This window comes from Sciurus carolinensis, chromosome 1, assembly GCF_902686445.1.
Source record: "Sciurus carolinensis chromosome 1, mSciCar1.2, whole genome shotgun sequence".
Classification (NCBI taxonomy): Eukaryota; Metazoa; Chordata; class Mammalia; order Rodentia; family Sciuridae; genus Sciurus; species Sciurus carolinensis.
This window is the reverse complement of record NC_062213.1, coordinates 169,927,955-169,949,444: the sequence shown is the minus strand read 5'-3', so window position 1 is coordinate 169,949,444 and position 21,490 is coordinate 169,927,955. Positions and strand designations below refer to the sequence as shown.

Sequence of the window (21,490 nt, the reverse complement as noted above, 5' to 3'; positions counted from 1 at the left end):
AGAGGCATTGGATAAGATGATCTCCTCAATATTTTAACTTTTTTAAAAAATGTTTTGGTTGTAGGTGGACACAATACCTTGTTTTTTATTTCTTTATTTTTATGTGGTGCTGAGGATTGAGCCCAGTGCCTCACACCTGCCAGGCAAGCACTCTGCCACTGAGCGCCAACCCCAGCCCTACTTTTAACTCTTAATATCAAGCTTACTTTAACCCAGCATTCCTAATTCAGGCCTGCATTTTCAGTATTTTGAATCGAGGTCGTTTTTCTTTAGGAGGTAGTGGACATTCTCTACAATCTGACTGTGAGTTTCGGAGCCCTTAGCAGTAGAAGTTCATAAAGTCAGGGAGGGCCAATGAAGTCACTTTCCTATGTTTAATGATCATTCCATTACGTAGCACGGGACTAATGCTGTATTATTCAAACGTCTCATATGTTTAGGAGGCCATAGAATAACTAAAGGGCTCTCCCAAGTCATTCAGGCCAACAAAAATTTTTACTTGCGATTGCACTGTGCAAAAGTCTTAGTCATTTTGTTTGGGGCTTACTGATGTCAATCACTGTCTCCATTTCTCACTTTACTTTGGTCAATCGTATTTTAGACATCAAACAGCCAAACAATGCTTGAAGGATGCACCTAAGGTGTCTACATTCTCTGCTAGACCACTTCCCTTATGTCGCTTTCTCCAAGGATAAGGTTTGTTCTAAGGGTCCCAGTTTGATCGCATAAACCTCCAAGTGTTTTTGCCTGTGACATTGCTCCAAGTGGTGTTAGTGTATTTGAACTAGCGAGATGCGATCTCACGTAAAATTTAAGCGCAGCACGGGGTAGCAGTGTAGGAGGAAAGGAAGGACTTACTCATTCAACTTTTAAAGCCTACTCTGGATGCCAAACCTGGAAAAAGGCGCCAGGACCACGACCGGAACCTAATTTGCAGGGATCCGTCTCAAGGTCTCCGCGTACTGCGCCCCCTGGAGGGGATGGTGGGGCTGATGGCGCAGCCGTGCCCGGCGGGCGAGCAAGTCAGCGAGCTGGCGCGGTGCTACTCTACCGACGTCCTCCAGCCAGTTGCGCCTCCCCTGGCCTCCACCGCCTCCCGCCCGACCGCGCCGCGGGAAAGATGCGCCTCAAGAACCAGGTAGCCGCGCCTCGGCGCCCGCGGTTAGTCCCCGACGCTCCGCCCACCCGCTGTCACCGGCGTCTGAGACAGTATGGCCACGTGGCCGTGACTGTCTCCCCTGCGCCCAACCCAGTCACCCCATTCCCTGGAAGGGAGAAGGGCTTTTAACGCCAACCTTCCCTGACCCCGGGACCGATGGCGGGCTCCTCCACAGCCTTTCAGGCGGCTTGGGCCCAGCGAGGTCCCAGTCACGCCCCGCTGTTCTGGAGACTTCCTGGTCCCCTGGATAGACTGCTGAAACTTGGAGGGGCGCGCGCCTCAGCCCTGCGGGACACCACCTCGCAGCGCAGAGAAGCCGCAGCCTCGCGCCACTCCCTTCCGCTCCTTTCCAAAGCGGTTCTCTAGGTTGCTTTGCGGAGCGAACTGGTGGCGCCAAAAAGTCTCAGAGTCTTGGAGAAAGCGGGGCCCCAGGGTGCTGGTTGCGCGGGTGCGGAACCTCATGGGCGCTCTGTGTGACTCTAGCTAATTGACAGCACCTCCCCCCCAATCGCCTTTCCCGCATTCCAGCCTGACGTGGACCTGGGACTTGGAATATTTTTAGATGAAATTGAGGGGGTTCTTATGTTGCACTAAGCAGTGCTCTTGTTAAGATAAGGAAAAGGAAGCTCAGGTGTTGGGTCGGGTATATTTGTGTTTTAATTGTTGCCTCTCTTTGGCCTGAGGGTAGTCATACATTTAGGATTTAGTAAACACGAGGTCTGAAGTCTTGGATCTGCTAAAGACTTAATACGTTTCTAGAGAGAGAGCTTCCCCTCCCCCAGCATATGTTAAGGGACTTTGGGAGACCACAGGGAAATGGATGAGAGTGACTTCTAGGAAACAACTCCAGGTTTGGGGGAAAATGAATCATACTGATTCCCAAGCTGTTAGCAGATACCGCTCATGGGTGATAATTCTCATAAAATCTTCCCTCTAGGGAGTTAAATGCCCGCCTTCGCAACACAATTTGTCGTGAGCTCCACGGGTCTCTGAAAGCATATCCATGTCCCTTACTTAACTGCCTTATTTTAGTAGAGCCCCTTGAAGAGGCTGCCTCACATTACCTTCCTGCATTTGTATGCCTAGTTTTTCATCTTTTATAATACTTGCAAATTGACACTGAACAAGCTTTAACCTCAGTCATTTCAGAATAAGTTTGATGTTTTAAGTGAGATGTGAATAGAGCTCCATTCATGAGGGAAGTAGTCTGTGTGAAGTGTTTTGTAAATGTGAGTGGGTTGAATTTAAAACACTGAATAAAATTAACGTAACAAAGAATCAAAAGGTTCAATCCAGATGTTTGCCTCCGTGCTTCCTTAATAAAGTGACAGTACACTGCTGCAAAGTGCCTCTCCTTATGATTCTGTGGTAGGATGGACTTTGGCACTGTGGTTTACCAAGAGCAGATTGATGGTTGGATTCCTTTTATTCATGTCTTACAGCACTAACAAAAGCCTAGAGACTGGTGGGGTTGTGACCCCTCCACCTCCATAGAGGATTTTTTCCCTTGCCCAACTACTAGACATATGAGAGAGATTTACATGCAGGTTTTCAGTTGAAGAACTTTTAAGTAATCCTCTTTAGTTATCATTAGTGTTAGCCTAGAAACTTTTCCTCACTTGTTAAGGTACTTGGGTATGGATTGTAATAGAGATGGGATTGTGAGTTAGAGCCAGTGGCCCCACTTATTCCTCTACTTGGTGTATGTTTTGGGTTAACAGCAAAACCCTTAGCATTTATATACAGAGAATATAATTTTTGCAAGAGGGATCCCAAGTCAGATATTCTTGGTTCGGGTCTGACCCCACCACTTAGTAGTTATGTGACCTAGCATAACTAATTTCTTAGTGCTCCTCCTTTTTTTTTTTTTTCCTCTTCTTTCCCCCCATAGATTCCCTTACAAAGTTGATATGGAAATTAAATGGAATGCCATAGATGTATAGTACTTGCCATGTGGACATTCAGTAAATACTAGTATTGTTAACCAAACATAAACAAACAGTAGCTATTGCCATCACTGCTACTTTGTCTGCCTAAAAATATGTAGTAATAGTTGGTGTTAGAGCTGACTATTAAGTGGTACAAAGGAGTTCCTAAGGTGTTTGAAATATGCTAGGTCTTGACTGGGGTGTTGGCCACAGGGTGTATCCATTTATCAAACTCATCAATCTGAACCCTTATGATCTGTGCATTCCATTGTGTGTGTGTGTTATATCTTAACAAATTAACTTTTTAAAATTGATCTCCAAATGTGTTACACACCTTTGGAAAGCCTAATTCTCCATAATCTAGTAATTCACTTCCAGAGACCCATTTGCATAAGAGCCTATCTTCTTCATAAATTCATGTTGAGTTGTAAGAGTTAGACAGAAGATATTTAAATTTTTCAGGTTGATGTCCAGAGTGGTGGTCCATGAAGAAGAATGATCATTAGCTTGTGCTGAGATTATATTTAATTTGAAACTTGCATGTAGTACTTGCTTTTACTAGTAACTTTTAAAAAATGATATTAAAATGTTTTATTATGTTCATTATCCAGTAAGGACAATTCCTGAAAAGTCATAGTGATATTGCGTCCCTCTCCCTGCTTTGAATAAATTATTTGCATGTTTATAATTGAGATATATAAAGTTCTTTTAGCACAATACATAGTAAATGCTGATATGGTAGTTTTTGCTATTAAAATTGATATATTCATATTCATCCTTCTTTTGGAGGTCAGAAATCAACACTATATGGATTTTAATAACAATTCACCACAAAGATGCTGTGAAAAGCTTTTGAAGTAGTGACAAGCCAATAATTATTAATAAAATATTAAAAAATAAAATCTCATTTATGCAAGCATAATGGTCATATGTTTTTTGATGAATATAGGCAAAAACTACAATGGAAGAAAAAATGTTTCTAAGAAGCAAAAATATATCCACAAAGGCCAAATTAACTTGTTCACTCACAGGCAAGCTCCTCAGACCCTCCCTCAAGCTTTTTGATTCTTATAGGAGTCAGTTCTAACATGCTTTGTTCCCTAGATTCTCTACCTGCAACAGAAGCCCTGCTAAATAGAAGAAGACACACTGTAAGTTTCAGGAAATGTTAGCTGGAAGCAAGGGGTGAACAGATAATAAAGATAAGACACGAGAAATCAGTTTTAATCAGGTAGAATCGATAATTAGAGTGCTGAAAAATTACTGCTGATTTTGTTGAAATTTCTACTTTGTTCTCTCAAAGGGTTAAAGTATGGGTTAAAAGGAGATCATGTATAATGATATATTTTAGAAAAATTTCTATCCGATGTGATTAGAATATATACTTAGGTTTGTTAAAAGAAAAGCTTCAGTTATCCGGAGATTGTACTTAAGGTAGAATGATTTATTCACTCATGATACTGCATGCATTAGGCAATGCTTGTAATATGTGTTTGGGAACTGGATTTTAAAAATTACACTCCTTGTTTGATGCAACCACATAAGATGATTCATGGACTAGGCTTTCTATGGTTGCCATAATAAATATCGTAGAGTGGGTAGCTTCAACAACAGAAATATATTTCCTCACTGTGCTGAGGGTCGAAGTTCAAGATCAAGGCATTGGTTGTTTTTCTGAAGCCCTTTTCCTTGGCTTACAGATGACGATCTTCTCTTTGTCTCTTCACATAATCTTCCCCTGTGTCTTAATCTTCTCTTTAAGGACACCAGTACTATTGGATTAGAGCCCACTCATATGACCTCATTTTACCTTAATTGCCCCCTTAAAAGCTGTATCTCAAAATATAATCACATTTGAGAAATTGGGAATTAGGACTTGAACATATGAATGGTGGGGGCACAATTTAATGCATATACATGATACAAATATTTTATTTTAAAAAATGAAATTTGTTATATTGGTTCTTTCAGAATAGTTCAACATGCAGTATGTGAAACAGGTCTGGTTCTGTTGTTATTTGTTTGTTTGTTTATTTATTTATTTATTTTGGTACCAGGGATTGAACCCAGGGGCACTTAACACGAAGCCACATCCCCAGTCCTTCCAGCACTTTTGATTTTATTTTTTATTTTGAAACAGGGTCTCACTAAATTACCGAGACTGGCTTTGAACTTGTGATTCTCCTGCCTCAGCCTCTGGAACCACTGGGATTAAAGGCTTGCACCACCACACTAGCAACAGTTCTGTTTTAATTCTTGTTTTAGAACAGTTCAATTCAGGTTTAAATGTGGTAGTTTGCTGCTGCAGTGAGAGAGTGAAAACTATTTCTCAAGTACCTACACATACACAAACCTTTTATGTGTGAAGCTAATTACAGCTGAAGCAGTTAGAGTCATTGTCCAACCAGAGATTAACCTGTGACAAATTCTAGTAACAATTATATTCTTTATTGATGGAGAAAGATGATTATGCAGTGACTTCCTAATCTCTCTGGCTCTATAGGGATAGAAGTTTTTAACTTTCTGGAAAGAAACCATTTACTCATATCTAGTTGTCATTTGAGCTTTTAGTTTAACCTTCCAAGTATCTTTGCAGCAAAATAATTATACAGATCCCTTAATGCATGTTTTCTACATATTCAAGCCATGAATTTATGAACCCAAATTTGCATGACAAGCAACCTTGGTTCACTCAAATCAGAGCCTAGTAATGGTTTACTCAGAAGTACCTAAACTGCCTATTCTTAGTTTATTCTCCTTATTAATTTGAAGCTCATTTCTATTCCACATGTTCATGCATCAGAATATGATATTTTATCTAAAAAGAAGAAAAAAGTTTCTAAACCTATGTTGTGCAAAAATGACTTCCAAATTAATTTATGTGCATTACTACCAGTTTGTGCTCATTCACACAACCTCTGAACAACTGGAAAAGTGGCTAGTGCTGTTGTCGCAGCTGCCACGGAGTTCCTAGTACATTTTGAACTGGGACGTAGTTCAACAGCAAAGCATTTACCTCAATTCGCAAAGCCCTGGGTTCAATTCCCAGTTCAAAAAAGATTTTTCTTACATTTTATTAGTATAATGACAGAGTTTATAGTTATCCACTGTATGTTAATTGCAAACACTTATTATCTATACTAGCTTGATGCTTGATCTTATATTTCCTTTAATAAAATATTGGAGCTTTTAATTATAATGGGGATTAATCATCACCTAATTTCACCCATGAGTAAAAATTTTGGAACAATTTATAGTTATGATGAGGCTATTAGATTTAAAATAAAACCCCCAAATAGCTCTCTTTTTGGATTTTTAAAGTTGACATTGGCAAAAAATTGCTAATGTCATTGGATCTTGTGAAACCATTTTATGTAACTGAATAATCCATTGATTGATTGATTCAGTAAGTATTTATTGGGTGCCCAGTGTGGGTCAGGCTCAAGTGTAGATGCTTGGGATACATCAGTGAACAAAACTCAGTTATCCTGTCACCTAGGGAGCAAGGGGAGATAGACATTTTTAAAAACCATAAAAAAGAAGTGCATTATATAGCATGTTAGGAGGTTATAACTGCTATGAGGAAAAAAGTGAAGTAGAATAAGGGAGCTAAGGACTTATGGTATTACAGTCTTGAATAGAGTAGTCCTCATTGAGATCTGAAAAAAAAAAAAGTTGATGAAGGTAAGGAAGTTAACTATGTGGCTATCTGGGGAGTAGGCAGAGGGAGTTGCCAGAGCAAAGGCTTTAAGGCCAGAATGTACCCTGAGGAGTTCCAAGAACAGCAAGGAGGTCAGCATGGCTAAGAGGGGTGAATGAGGAGGAAAAAATGATTATAAATTGGGTTACAGGGTTTATATGCTGAATAAATATTGCTCTAAGCATTGTCTACCAATGAGTAGATGGATGCTTAGCTTAAATGCTATGCACATAAATGTTTATCTTCAAATGCTTATTGCATGTTTCTTTGGCAAATAAATTGGTGCTTATAAAACTGGTTAATCTATAGCAGAAGATGGAATAGACTTCTGAGTCTTGCCTGGCCACTGTACCTTGCTAGGGTGGACCCTGGCAGGATATCTGAGACAGAAGGAAAATATAAACTATAAATAAACAGATGAGTGAAAGGAAATCTAGTAGAGTAGAGAAAGGAATATAGGAGAGGGAATGGAAAGGGGAAGGGATACGGGAGAATCAGAAAATCAAATTCCATGCATGTATGAATATATGAGGATGAACCCAACGACTATGTTTTACTATAAAGCTCTAATGATACTAAAACAGAATAGGGATCTTTAAAAAATATACTATTCCCCTCCCCACCCAAAACAAACATGCCGTATCTTCTTAATGGAAGTATGTAGACAGAATTAGGAATCATTTAGACTGTTGACTTTTGGTTATTCATGGTGATGAACAGTAGGGATAGAGTATGAATAGTTAATAATCTGTAATTTCCCTCTTTTATCTCTTTGCTGGTCTTACCATAAGCCCTCTTTGCTCTTTGTTCTTTTTTCAAGTCACCAATACTAAAGATTGTCTCTAAAACATAGATCTGACCTTATCATTTCCATGTCCCCCACTACCACAGGATAAAGCCCAAGCCTGTTGGTTTGCCATTTTCCATCTCTTCACCCTTATATCTAAATTTATGGCTCTCCATTTTCTCCCATTCAAATCCTGCACTTGGTCCACTGTTAAATTATTTGCAGTTAACAAAGCATTCTTCGTGTTTGCTTTTGCCTTTTGTATTTGCCATTCTTTCCGCCTATGATATCACCTTCCTTTTTCTGTCATCTGTTTAGAGAACCATTTATCCACCAGGGTTCTGTTGGGAAAATATCAAATGAAACCTTTTGGACCCCACAGGTGCAGCTGACAGAGTTGGAGAAAGAAGTTCAGTTCCTTGAGACTGAAACTAGGTCTTATTTATCATTGTATCCTCTGGGTCCTGGGCCCAGTCTAGGGCTATGTACTTAGTGGAAATCAACAACTTATTTATCAAGCAAATGATTCAGTGTGAGTCAATGAAAACCTTTAAAAGAAACATTTTGAAGTTGTTTATACTGTCTTGAATTAAAACATAAAGGTGGAGTAGGGATAAAAGTAAGGAAAAGAAAAAACAGTAATAGTTCTGAGTAGTCATAAACTACAAGGTTTCCAAATAAGGACCCTATGTCTTGGAGTTGTGTTTTTGCTGCCTGAATAGGGCTCTATACATCTTTAGTCTCAATCCAACAGTGGTTGTTTTTTTTTAGCTTGCTGTTCTATTATAGAAGTGGCTTTTCCTTTTTTCACCCCAAAGATTTGTTGGCCATCTTTTACTCATGTTTCTTAGAATTAAGTCCTTTTAGTTTTTGCAGCGTGAGTTTCTAAACGAAGGGTCATCTGGGGAGCAGCAATTTTGAGGATCTTATTCAGGTCATTGTAACTAGTGTTCTGGAAGTACTAGGTGCATGCCTGTGGTAATAGAGGTCAGACCCCAAGTTTGTATTACTAATCAGAGTTTTGTAGTACAAATTCTCCTTGTCCATTCAGACTATCATTTGTTGAGGGGAAATGATACCACTACAATACTATACTATAATTGGAGGTCAGGTTACTATACCATTTAGGGACATATGGCTGAAGAACAGAACTTAAGAAACTTTTGTATGCATGGAACGATCTTGTGCATTGAAAGTATTTCTTTTACCTTCAACAGTATGATTTATTTTTTCGAGGTGTAAATAATGGAGAGCTAGAGTACTCTTACAACAAAATAATTTCAAAAGGTTAGTGGCACCAAAACATTTTTACCAAATTAAAATATACTTAATTTTCCCCTGGATTTTTGAAATGGAAGGATCAAAATTTATAAAGGGGAAGTGATCAGACTAAACTAAAATTTAGTGATTGCCACCTAGTCGCAAAGTGATATCATATAGGAGTCACAGTGGGCCATCATCTGCTTTTATAGATACGTTCTACCACTGAATTGTTTACTTTAAAATGGCTAATTTTATGTTATGTAAATTTTACCTAAATAAGTTGCTTTTAAAAATATTAAACTGAATTTTGAGCATTATAGCCCACTGGGTCGGTGATAGGCCAGAATGCTCATATTTTGAAGACATTTTTAAATTATAACTATTGTTACATGCGTGTAGTTTATTCAAGACTGTCATGTACATAGTGGACAAACTGAGTCCTTACTTGAAACATCTAGTCTGGCTAGATGTTTAGAAGTGCCTGATGTATGTTAAATGTAGAGGTAGTAAAATATCACTTTGTAAATATCTTTTTGCTAAAATTCATATGAAATAGTCTTTTGGGGAATGGAACTGTTAAACCACCTCTGTGAGCAGTATAGTACTGCTATCACTGTTCAGTGATGTGGGGGAGGAGGGAGGGAAGCAATTGCAAAAGGTAATATGTTTGTGTGTTTATATTTTCAGACATCAATTTTCTTCGTTTCGTGCATTTTGTTTTTCTGTGTATATAGTGTATATAATGGGCAAATGAGTCCCATATTTGCAACATCTAGTCTCTAGATGTTAAAGAGGTTGCCAGAGTATGACCAAGTAGTTAGTAAAATTAGCACATTTTGTACATTTTGTGTTGAAATTCATAGGAAAGCTTGTCCTCTGTAAATGATTTTTGAATATGAATTTGTTCAGCCATCTCTAAGTGTTACATATGCCTGTAATTGTCCACTGGACTGAAAATAGAGAGAAGGATGTGAGGATGGAAAGGTTCAAGGACAAAATGGTCATATTAGAAAATACCTCAGATTATAACCATTAAAAAATATTAAACTGTGCTACAAAATAAAATGAAAATATATAGTGTACCTTGAAGTTTTCCTGTCATGTACCATTTGATGCTCTCAAAAACAATAAATTGTCAAATCTCTTTATATAGATCCTAAAAGTTTGGAGATCAGAGAATTTAGTATGATCTTTTTAAAAATTTTTTAGTTGTTTCATTGTAGATGGACACAATACCTTTATTTTATTTATTTTTCTGTAGTGCTGAAAATGGAACCCAGTGCCTCACACATGCTAAGCAAGCTCTCTACCACTGACAAAACTCCAGTCCTAGTATGACCTTTTCATGTGTCATCAGGGAATGTCATTTGGGCATCTGATATCTGTATGACAAAAGTTTGATTTCCAATAGAAGCTGTATGACTCTTCAGGAAACATAATTAAGTAGAGCTGGGGTGCCCATGTTTCCCCTGATCAGCTCAGGGTACATCACACACCCTACTCAGAAATCATGAGTGGCGTTGCCCTTTTTCTACTAAGCCACAGAACACTGGTTGAAGCTTACCTTAGGTAGACAGATCCAGGACTAAGATCCAGAGCAGTGACTAAAGAGTGTGAAGCAGAAGCTTCTGTTTTTACCACGTGGAGGAGAGCCTGGGCAGGTTGTAGCCTAGAACATGCAAGGCAGGATCTCTGTTTAATTTCTGCACTGCCCCCCAATGATCCCACTTGCAGGAGTATTCTCCTACCATTATTTGCCAAGTCTCAAACAGGTTACAGAACTCAGGGACCCAGTGAGCTCATGTTTCCACACTTTAAGGCCCAGAACCTGAATACCCCATACCTACTCTATCTCTTCTTGGAGTGTGGTTAGACAAAGCTGTCTCCTTACTTCCTATGGGCAGGAACCCTAAGTGCCTCATAGCACACCAGCATGATTTGCACTCCTCATTCAAGTAATTTTTCTTCTGTTTCTCTTGTTGGTGGCAGGGCAGCAGGGGTGGGGGCAGGGAGACATGTATAATATCAAGCAAAGAATATCTCTCTCTATTTCTTAAAAATCAAAACTTAGAGTAATCAAGTGCAGAATAAACCTCAATATTCCTTGGTTCCTCTTACAATTGTCATGTCAATCCTAAAATAAAGAGTCCAACTTCACCAGTGTAGACTGTGAAAAGCAGAGTCCATGTGATCCTCTGCTTAGCTGTCGATGACCAAAAGTGATGGAGAATATATTTGGAAAATAATTTTTGTTTATTCGTAAAATTATGTGCAATTTTAGTTTTCAAAGTTTGAATCTGAACTGAACTTGAAGAGTAGCTATTTTCTTTGTTATTGTTTTTACCCTAAATATCTTCAGGCAGGGTGATAAGGCATACTACGAGACCACAGGCCTCCTTATTCCTTTTAGCTTACTTGTTCAGTTTATACATTTAGTTCCCTGCCTAGCCTCTATAGCCATTTGAGTCAGTAATTACCCACATAGAATCAAGTTTTAAAGTTATAAGTAATGGTATAGATAATTCATAGTAATATCAAATAATTTTATAATACCTACCAAGTTCTGGGCACTATTTAAAGTGTTTTACACAGTGCGCCCCCTAGTCTTTGCCATCATACTCATCTGGGATGATTATGTCCTCTGACATTCCCAAACTGAGCTGACCATGACCCGCTCCGTGTTCTTATGGGAAACCTCTCCACTTAGCATTCCACATCCTCCTTAGTTGATGTTTGCCAATTTGTCTCTTGCTTGTCTGTGCGACTAGTGCCTAGTTCATGCCTAGCTAATAGAAAGTGCTGAGAAAGTGCTTTTTAATCAATGGAGGAGAATCATTTGTTTAATTAGCCTGTCAATTCTCAAAGTTTGAGCCCTCCAAGGTGTGAGTCGAAAACAGATTTGGAAGTGAATGTGCAGGAGGGAAATGGTGGGGGCAGATGAATTTCACCTTTCATTTGAAAGTTTCAGTCTTTTTTTCCCACTGTTATCAGCAGATGTGAATTCAGGGATGTCATCCTGCTTTTTTAAAATTTTGGTTCAAATATGAACAGATGTTTTTTACCTTGTTTCCCAATAATATAAATATGTTAAGCTGATTTTTTATCCATACATGCATGCATTTTGTTTGTTTGTTAACTCTACTGACATACTTTAGGAGTGCCCACCATGTGGTTGCCACAGTGCTGGGAAGTGATCACACAGTGCCAAACAAAAATCACAGTCTCTGTCCACAAGGAGCTTTCACACTATTAAGTTAATCAGGTTCTAAACAAGTACAACCTGACTGACCTCTAGATCCATCTGGTCAATGGATCCTAGGTCGGGACACTTTAAATGTTTGTCATTAAGTCCAGTGGATCTATGTGCTCTTACCAACCAGATAGTGTGCTGCCTGTCCTGCTTCTTTCTTGTGTTTCTTTGGGTGCCCTAAAAGGCCACTTGTTTCTTGAAATAATGCATATTATTAACATACCCTTGGTACTTGAGTAAATGGTAGTGATGATGATGATATTGTGTCCTGCTACTAACTTTTGCCTTTCTTTTCTGGTGCCGTTTATGCTACTAACAATGCTGGAAGCACCTGTATGATGTGAGCTGGTTTATTAGCTTTCTCTGGCCCCTATCTCTAGATCCTTTTTCTGATATCAGCATCTACACTGATCTACTGTGCTATGCTCATTTCACTTCCTAACCACCCTCTTCCCCCAGGACTTCTTGTATCATCTGCTTTTTCTTCTTTCTGCCACTTTGAGTTTGTTTCAGTTTTTCATACCTCCAGATTCTCAGGTTCTCCCCACTTTCCTCTCATCAGTGAGGGATTTTCTTTTTCTTTACACACCTGCTTTCATGGGGCTCCTATAGCATTATGGATTTGGGTCCTAAAGACAGAGTTCATTAATTCTGTATCACACAGTCTTTGTTTTATAAAACTATTAAATGTAGCTTTCAGTTAGAACCTTGCATTGCACCTAGAACCTCTGATCCCATCTAATTTCAAGTCCCACCATTCCAGCCTCTTTCCTCACTTATGGTGTTCCCCCCCTCAGGGATTACTGTTTTTCCTCTTTTCAACTGAAAGTGACTTTTAAACTAAAGGATGAGGGAGAAGTAGTAGCTGATGGAAAAAGAGAGGCAGCATTGGGTATGATGAGAGATCCAGTAGAAGGAATAGCCTGTACAAAGTCCCAGAGATTGGGAGCAGCCTGGGTGTGTGAACAGGAAGGTGTGCTGAGGGACTGCAAGCATTGCAATGTGACTGGTGCATAGTGGAGTGCAAGGATGTAGGTGGCAAGAGGTATCCCTGGGAAAAGAGGAGTATCAGATCAAAGAGGATCGTTCCTGGATATTGAGAACAGAAAGAAAATAATTTGGAAATGTAGCTGAATTTACCCACATTCAATTGTGTTAATTTTTCTCTGGATTCCAAGGGCTGAAGCATTAGTTGCTAACATTTTGTAGATATTATACGTGGCTTACATTTCTTCTTGGTCCTCTTCTCCATCGTTTTCCCTATCCCATGGGACTGGTCTAGACTTATTATCCATTGTCTGGATCTGTTGACTGACATGACATGGTGGTTGCTTCCTGTTTCCAGGATCTAGTTATCAGCTTTGTCAACTTTTAAATGAATCATTAAGACTCTCAGATGAATCCTTTTTGCCTATATATAAGGAATTGGCCTTGTCCAAACCCACCAGATTTAAATAGTCACCATGAGGATATCTTGAAGATACAATCACCGTGACAACCCTACAACAAAAATCACACACCTAGGGCAACAGAAGACTGTGTTCCCACTGGGAATCTCCCATCCTATGCATCTTCATATTTCCTCCCATATGAAACCTTGCCAGACAGATCAAGCCCATGTTTCTCTGACTCTCCTTTGAATTCTGAAATGTGGTTGTTTATTTGTTTAACAATTAGTAATACCTGTAATGTACAAAGCTGCTCCCCATGACCTTTCCGGTGCAGCCATTTCCCTGCCTCCCAACCACTTGTCAATCTGTGAACATCCTAGCTAGCTATTGGTTCATCAGTCAGTTTGCAAGTATCCTTCTCCGATACTGGTCCCCTGTTAGCCCGGCGGAATTCAATTGTTTTACTGTAGCTACCCTGCCATCTTTTCTCATCCTTCTGTCTCTTTCCTACTCACTTTCTCTACCCCCCTGGCTTTCACACTTTCTTGTGCGTGCCCTTTCTCGTTCCCTTTCTTTTCCTCTCATTTTCTCTCTTACCCTGCAGGGAGACATTCTGTTTGCTTAATAAACTCCCTTATGTGATTTCCTGTGTCCGGCGTGGTTTCCATGGGATCCCTTACAATACCCCCTTACATTTCATTTCTTTTTTCAAGCATGTGTTTCTTAATGATGAGGATATGTTCTGAAGAATGTGTTGTTAGGTGGCTTCATCATTCTGTGAATATCAAGTGTACTTAGACAAATCTAGATGATAGATGTCAATCACTCAGTGTGACCTCTGGTTGCAATCAAGAGACTCAGTAAACATATGATGTCTGAGACTATATTTTTATACAATGGGTAGTACAACAGGTTTGTTTATCCCAACATCACCACAAACAAATAATTCCTTGTGTTATCACTATGATGACACTGGTCAGTGGGAATTTTTCATCTCCTTTATAGTCTTATTGGAACACCATCATATATGTGGTCCATCATTGAAACATATTTTGTGATACATGATTGTGCATCCTTTAGCTTTTTTTATATTTCAGTCTTAGATTCCCAAATAGTGTGAGTTCCTTGTGTGCAGGGAACATGAATTTAACTACTTTAAAGCCTCCCCAAGGGTAAGTCTTGAGCCTAGAGACAAAGAGAATATTTTATATGTTTGAAAAAGTTGGTTGGAAATTAAGCTGCAAGAAGACATGGAGAACTTGGAGGTTGTTCAGAAGAGTAGTCAGGCAGATAGGCATAGGCTCTGGAGTTATCAGACCTGCCCACAGACTGACTGAGCTGGGGAGGTGACTTAGTCTTAAAGAGCCTCACTCCCATCTTTTCTTCTTTCCTCTGTAAGACATAGGTGATGGTGGGATCCTCAAAGGTTATTTTGAGGATCAAATGGGTTGTATATTAACAAATGAAGTCAGATTTGTTAGCAGTACTGCTTATAGAAATGTTCCTTTGAGTTGGAACAATCAGAAGTGTATGGGAAGGTAGAACAGTTTATTTATCCAAGAGAAGAATGAAGAAAGTGCCTTATTTATTTGGGTAACATAAAATATCCTCTTTCTTGGACCAAGTACTGCTCTGAAGATGGACTGTGTAATTTCAAATTTGGTCCCATTGTTTGTTAGCTATGCAACTTTGGGGCAAATAAACCTAACCTCTGTGTATCTTAATTTTATAATCTATAAGATGGGAATAATAATATTTACTGCATTAAGTTATTGTGAGAAGCAAATGAGTCCATTCCTGTAAAGTGCTTATTAGCACAGTGCCAGACACATGGCAAGGCTTGGGGGTAATCTGGGTGTTGTATAACTGGGCACTTTAAAAATGCAATGTTTAAAACAATAAGTATACCATATTGCTCATAAGTCCACAAGTCAGATGGGCTGTCCTTCTGACATTAGTTGGGCTCAGTCATGCATTTGCAGTCAATTCTGTGGCTGGTACACAGAGCTGATCTTGGCTGGACTTTCTCACATATGGGGTTAGTGGGCTATATGCTATTCTAGGATGGCCTTGGCTGGTCTCACTAGGCTGTCTTCCTTCCTTCCATCCAAAGGACAACCAGGACTTGTTCACATGATGGCTGGGCAGGGTTCCAAGAGAGAGAGTGAAAGTAAGCAAGAACTGACACAGTGGGATTTCTACCCCATCCTGTTGACCAAAGCAGATCACAAGTCCAGCCCAAATACAGGGGTAAAGAAATAGATTACACCTCTTTATAGAAACGTGGGCAAAGTCACATTGCAGAGGGTATGGATACAAGGAATGATGAAGACTATGGCCAGTTTTGCAGTTAATCTACAATACTGCACTTTCCTTCTAGAAGTGATAAAAAATAAATATCTGTATCATGGTTTACAGATAGCAAAAGATCTTTTGCTTTTAATTGCTGAGTCTTAGAATGAGACTGTGAGTTTGCATGGGGGCAGGGCTTTTTTATTTGCTAGATACTGTCTTAGGCACATCTTCCAGCATACTTTGATTACTAAACTCTGATTAGCAGGTTAGTAATCAAAGTATGCTGGAAGATTAGCTCTCCTGACTCTTTAACACCCACAGTAGTTACTTTCATGGCTTCATGTTCTGTATGCAGGGACGTTGATACTGCAGCCTAAACCTCCTGGAGCTTTGTTCTTCTGTATCTAACAGCTTGTTGGCCAACCCCTCATAGTTGTCACATGGCTACCTCAAGCTCAGCATGTCCAGATGTGTAGCCAGATGTGTTATTATTTTGAAATATGATTAGGCTGATAATTCATAGAACAAAAATGCTATGAAAGTACAAAACACATGGAGTAATTGTTTGACTAGTCTATAACCTTTATGTATCATTTTAACCCCTTAAAGTTTAGAGACACTGAAAATGTAATTAAGACTCTTAAGAGCATGCTCTAAGGATAAAGCATTTCTTATTTGCCTCAATCTTGGTTTGGTAGGTAGGGTCCTGAATGTAAATTGGATGGCTGAGGAGCTTAGATTTTAGAGTTTTTATTTAGGGTTTTAGTGGTGTTACTAAATACAGCATGTCCCATTTTTCCTTTTCCCTCAAACTGTCTCATTGATGTAACATGAAACCAAATAGAACAGTGTCGAACAGCTTGAAAGAGTGAATATCATGTGTTGAAAAGGAATATCACAGTATCACCTGATAAAAATAGCTTGTACCCAGAGCAAGCAGAGATCGGTGCACTCTGAAAGAGTGTGTGTTTTTTAAAGGTGGTATTCACTCCGCGCCCTCTGCAAGAAATTGTTAAGTGTTTGCAAAAGCCCTACCAAGTAAGAGGTTGAGGGATAGGGATAGTGAGGGGGCAGGGAGAACTTCTAAACTTGGTAATTCATTCCTAAAAGGAAGCAACAGAAATGTGGTTAAAATGTCCCTTAACTTTTCCAGATTACCAACTAAGTCCATATCCTTAAGGATGGAGGTAGAGTTTTGATAAAGTCAAGATTAAAGAAACCTGAAGAGGAACAAGTAAGGAACCATTTCATTTATTCGACCGGCTTTAACCAAAGGACCACATCATGTATGCATTAGATAGACATTAACTAAGGATTTCTCTAACTCAGGTGTCCAGAGAATACAAAGGTAGAAACTCAAGGAGTTGCCAACCATGTAAAGAAGACATACTGTGCATATAAATATTACAGTGTTGAAATGGACATATGTAGTCAGAAGGGTGTAGATAAAGTGATAGAGGTTGTATGTTCTGTCATTTATTTATTCTGACAAAAATGGATTGAGTACCTGCTATATCCAGCACTGTGGTAGGTTCTGAGGACAGAGCTTTCATTCCAGTAGGGCATGTAACTAATAGGCTAATAAATCAGTAGCTAAAATAATGCAGTTTCAGGTCATCATTAAGTGTTATAAGGAAAGTAAAATAGGTTAAGGGGAATAGGAAGAAGTTGTTTTATGTAGGTCGTCACTGATATGTAGGGATGGGGTCTTCCTGAAAATAGGGATTGGACATAATGAGAACAAGGAAGGTATTTGGGAAGAGCCGTCTGCTTTAACTGGTCTGAAGGGGGTGAAGCTCAGGACAGTTGGCAAACTTTCATCTTCTAGTATTAAAGATCTCAAGAGGGAGAAGACAGGATCAAGTTTGAACCAATGGCTGAAGGTTTCAGGGGTGAAAAATCTATGTAGTTTAATAGCAGAGTGTAGAAGGGCTTCTAACACTGTGTTAAAACTGTGGTTAACAGCCTGTGAATGCTGTCTTTGTTCTCCCTTTTGCCTATCACAGTATCTGGCACACAGTAGGTGCTCAAGAGTTGATTTTTGAATTGCAGTTCTGAGCATCACACATCTGGCTGTGTGAAATCCACAGATCTTCTTGTGAGTATTCAGTCGAGTGACTATGAATTTAAATGGAGATCTACAGATAACTTTTCCCCAAAAGGATGACCTGTTCTGTTTTGACCTCCCTGGATGAAATGGATTAATAATAATCCTTCTTTCATTTAATGGTGTTTACTCATTCTCAGATCTGAGAGGAGTTTTCTTGACCATAAAACTACCTGATTTGAACAATTTAATTTCTATTTACTCCAATTATTCACAAACATTTATTTCTTTCAGAGAGAATAAGTAATTTTCCTGGGATTTCACAGACAGTAATCACTAAGGCCTTGCGCCTTTAAGTTCATGCTTTTTCTACTATATCCTCCTGTCTTAGGTGAAACAGATTTCATTTCATGCAAGCTCTGGTTACATATCTCTGTGTCATATTTCAATTTCTTCAACAGTAGCATCATTTTGCTAGCTAAGGAACTACCTACTCTGGATAGATGGAGGCCTAGCCACTGTGATGATTAAGACACCTCACTCTCTTCCCTGATGTTGGAGCTCTTCTGGACCCCATTGCCCACCCCCATTATTGTCACCTGTCTCTGATTATATATCATATTCATACATTGCCTGTGCCTTCTCACACTTAGCTTGTTCTCTTGTTGCCTCTGGTTGAGCCTTATCTCCCTAAGTGGTCATGGTAGAGCTGGTCCAAAGGCTGTGTTTTAAACCAGGGTCTTCATTAGTGTTTTGTCAGCATTAGATATAGGTACTTGTGAGCTAATTATTGATTCAGAACCACTCATGGCTGTAAGGAAAGTTACAGCGAACTCCTCCAGAACAGGGATCATCTTGTTAACCTTCCTTGTATTCCAAACCACCAAAATAGTTGCTCAGTAAGTTTATTTTGGATATGTTCTCTTGATTTCCCTACACCCTTGAAACTTGTTCTTGACATCTGTTCATCGTAGTCCTCTTAATTAGTGATGTTGTTTATCTCACCATCCTTGAGGCAGGGTGTGGAGAATTATCTGCAATAATATTAATAATAACAACTTCTTATTTTGAGTGTAAGGTATTATATTAAGTACTTTATGGGAATTCTATCATCAAGTCCTGATAACCACCCTTTGAAACCATTAATTCTGACTCAGCCCATACTCCTAACCTTGGTGCTAGATTGCTTTTGTAGCCCTCCTCTGTGCTTAGAGACTCACAAGGGTCAACCCTTGTGAATTTCTAGTGAAGGTGGATTGAAGGTATTACCTGTTTTATACATTCCTAAATCCTTTCTGTTTTAGTGTCGGGTTGTTATTAATATCTCCTATGAAATTCTTTGGTTTCTTTTTTCTCTTAGGTGGATTTGCTAAGTATAGAATTATTGCAGGGAATAGCAATACTGGGCTAGAATTGATGTATTTGCCATCTTTGGGTTTGCCATGCAACAGGATTCCTTGTTTTCCTGAGCTTTCTTGACACAGTTTATGGTGTTGGACATAGAAGGAGATGTGGGATGTAAATAGCGGTTACTGCAATGTGGGGTATAGCAGTTCTTGGGCAATGTTTCTAGCTTTGGGGAGATTCAATAAAACTATGAAAGCCCAAGAAGGTTGAAGACTGCATTTATTTTCCTGAATCCTCTTTTGGATTCTACCACTTAATACTATTTGACAGTTGTTTCTGGGGTGTGTGGTGAGTAGGGAGGACGTGGGCTCCTCTGTGTGGCTCATTTCCCCATCATTCATTTTCCTCTTAATTAACTTATGCTTTAATTTGATAGCAAGACAGTAGAATATGCAAACTGTGCTGCTAAATGGTAGGTTTCAGAAGGGCAGGAAAAGTTACATAATCTTTTTAGGTCTTGATTCTTTCCTCTATGAATACCACATACTCCATAGGACTGTTGGTGGAAAAAATGAAATCCAAATTTCTAATGGTGGTTGCAACATCCAGCACTCTCCAATCTCAGCCTGCCTCTCAGACCTAATCTGGGATCACTGTGGTCCATGCTCACCCCACTGAGCCTCATTGGCCTTCTTGCTCCTCTTGCAGGATGCCCAGCAGGCTACTTGGCACCATCCTGCTCTATCTGCACTTCCAAAACGCCGTGTGGCTTCCTTTTCCCCTTGGTTCAGGCTTCTCAAAGGAGCCTTCCTCAGACAGCCATCTCTGACCCCTAGTCTAGGAGAGCTCTCTCTCTTTCCCTTCTTCTGTCTGTTGACTTATACTTTCTCCTTATACTACTTACTATCTAAAACTATTTTAATTTATTTTACACTACTTACTATCTAAAACTATTTTAAGTTTCACTATCTAAAACTATTTTACTATCTAAAACTATTTTTGATGGCCTGTTTGTTTTCCTCACTTAAAAGTAAACTCTATGAGGGCAGGGACTTCGTCTGTCTAGTTTCCTCTTCTCCTCAGCCCCTGCAACTATGACTGGCACACAGTACCTAGAAAATATTTCTCATTGTGGATATAAACATCTCCGGCACTACCAATTCCACAAAGAATGAATAGACTTCTTAATATCAGCTTTGCCACAACCTTCTTCCTGGGCTAGCTTTTATTTTTACTAATTTAGCCAATAACAATTTATAGGACAATTTGCTTCCCAAGACTAGGAGTCAAACTGAGGTCCACTATGAATATAGCTTCCTATTGGATTAGGCAGCTGCCTTTTGGATGGGAATTGTTTTTGCAGCTTATTGCTGACTGTCAATTTTGAGAGAAGCAGTTAAGATAGGATGAGAATAACTGAATTTGAGTAGATCAAGAGAACATGAAGAGCTTTGTCTCTGAGCATAATAGGAACTGAAACCAAACTGGTGGATAATGGATACTGATGGATGGCCTTACACTTAACAGTTGATTGACCTTGATCAAGTTCTTCTACCTCCTCTGCACATAAGTTTCTTTGTCTGTAAAATGAGGTCCATAAATGGTGAAGGAGAATGAGGGAAGGGTTGTTGTAAAACTGTTGAGAGAGTGTATGTAATAACAGTTTATATGGAGTAGCACTCAAATAAATTGACATAAATGCATATGAAGAGTTTGGCACCCAGTAAGTAGTCAACAATTGGTATCTATTACTGTTTATATTAACACTATTAATTTTCTTTGAAATTACTTGAAGCACTAGCAAATATTTGGATGTCTTACTAGTGGTAATGATTATTTTTCCTTGAATTTAAACATACTTTTTAGATTGTCTTTGCTCCCTTTTTGCATTTATAAGGATGGGAGGGTCTTTGAGTATAGTGATTAGGAATCTAGATTCTGGAGTGAGACAGAAATAAGTTGAAGTACTAAAATGAATAAATAAGTGAAAAAGCAAAGGGAATAAGACCCAAACCTAATCTTAGCCTGTCCAAGTTTCAATTTCCTTTCTCTATCAAATTCCTGTCCATCCTCTAAAGAAAGCACTGTAGCAAAAATGTCAGGAGTAAGAAAAATAAACTGTGGCCTGGGTAATTCAGAGATGCCTTTTTTTAATGTTTATTTTTACAGACTGCATTTTGATTCATTGTACACAAATGGGGTACAAGTTTCCATTTCTATGGTTGTACACAATGTAGATTCACCCCATTCATGTAATCATGCATGTACATATGTAATCATACATGTACAGTTTCTTTATCCACTCATCAATTGAAGGGCATCT

The 21,490-nt window shown here is 39.1% G+C and overlaps 1 protein-coding gene across 1 annotated transcript in view; it reads left to right on the top strand.

The window, feature by feature from the left end:
* The first annotated feature begins 1,123 nt into the window (after positions 1 to 1,123).
* The window catches only part of Elavl4 (ELAV like RNA binding protein 4), a 132,204-nt gene continuing 111,837 nt past the window's right edge, over positions 1,124 to 21,490 (top strand). Inside the window, exon 1 of the mRNA XM_047525396.1 lies at positions 1,124 to 1,138. The gene's annotated coding sequence lies outside the window, so the exon portion shown is untranslated. The remainder of the gene's footprint in view (positions 1,139 to 21,490) is intronic.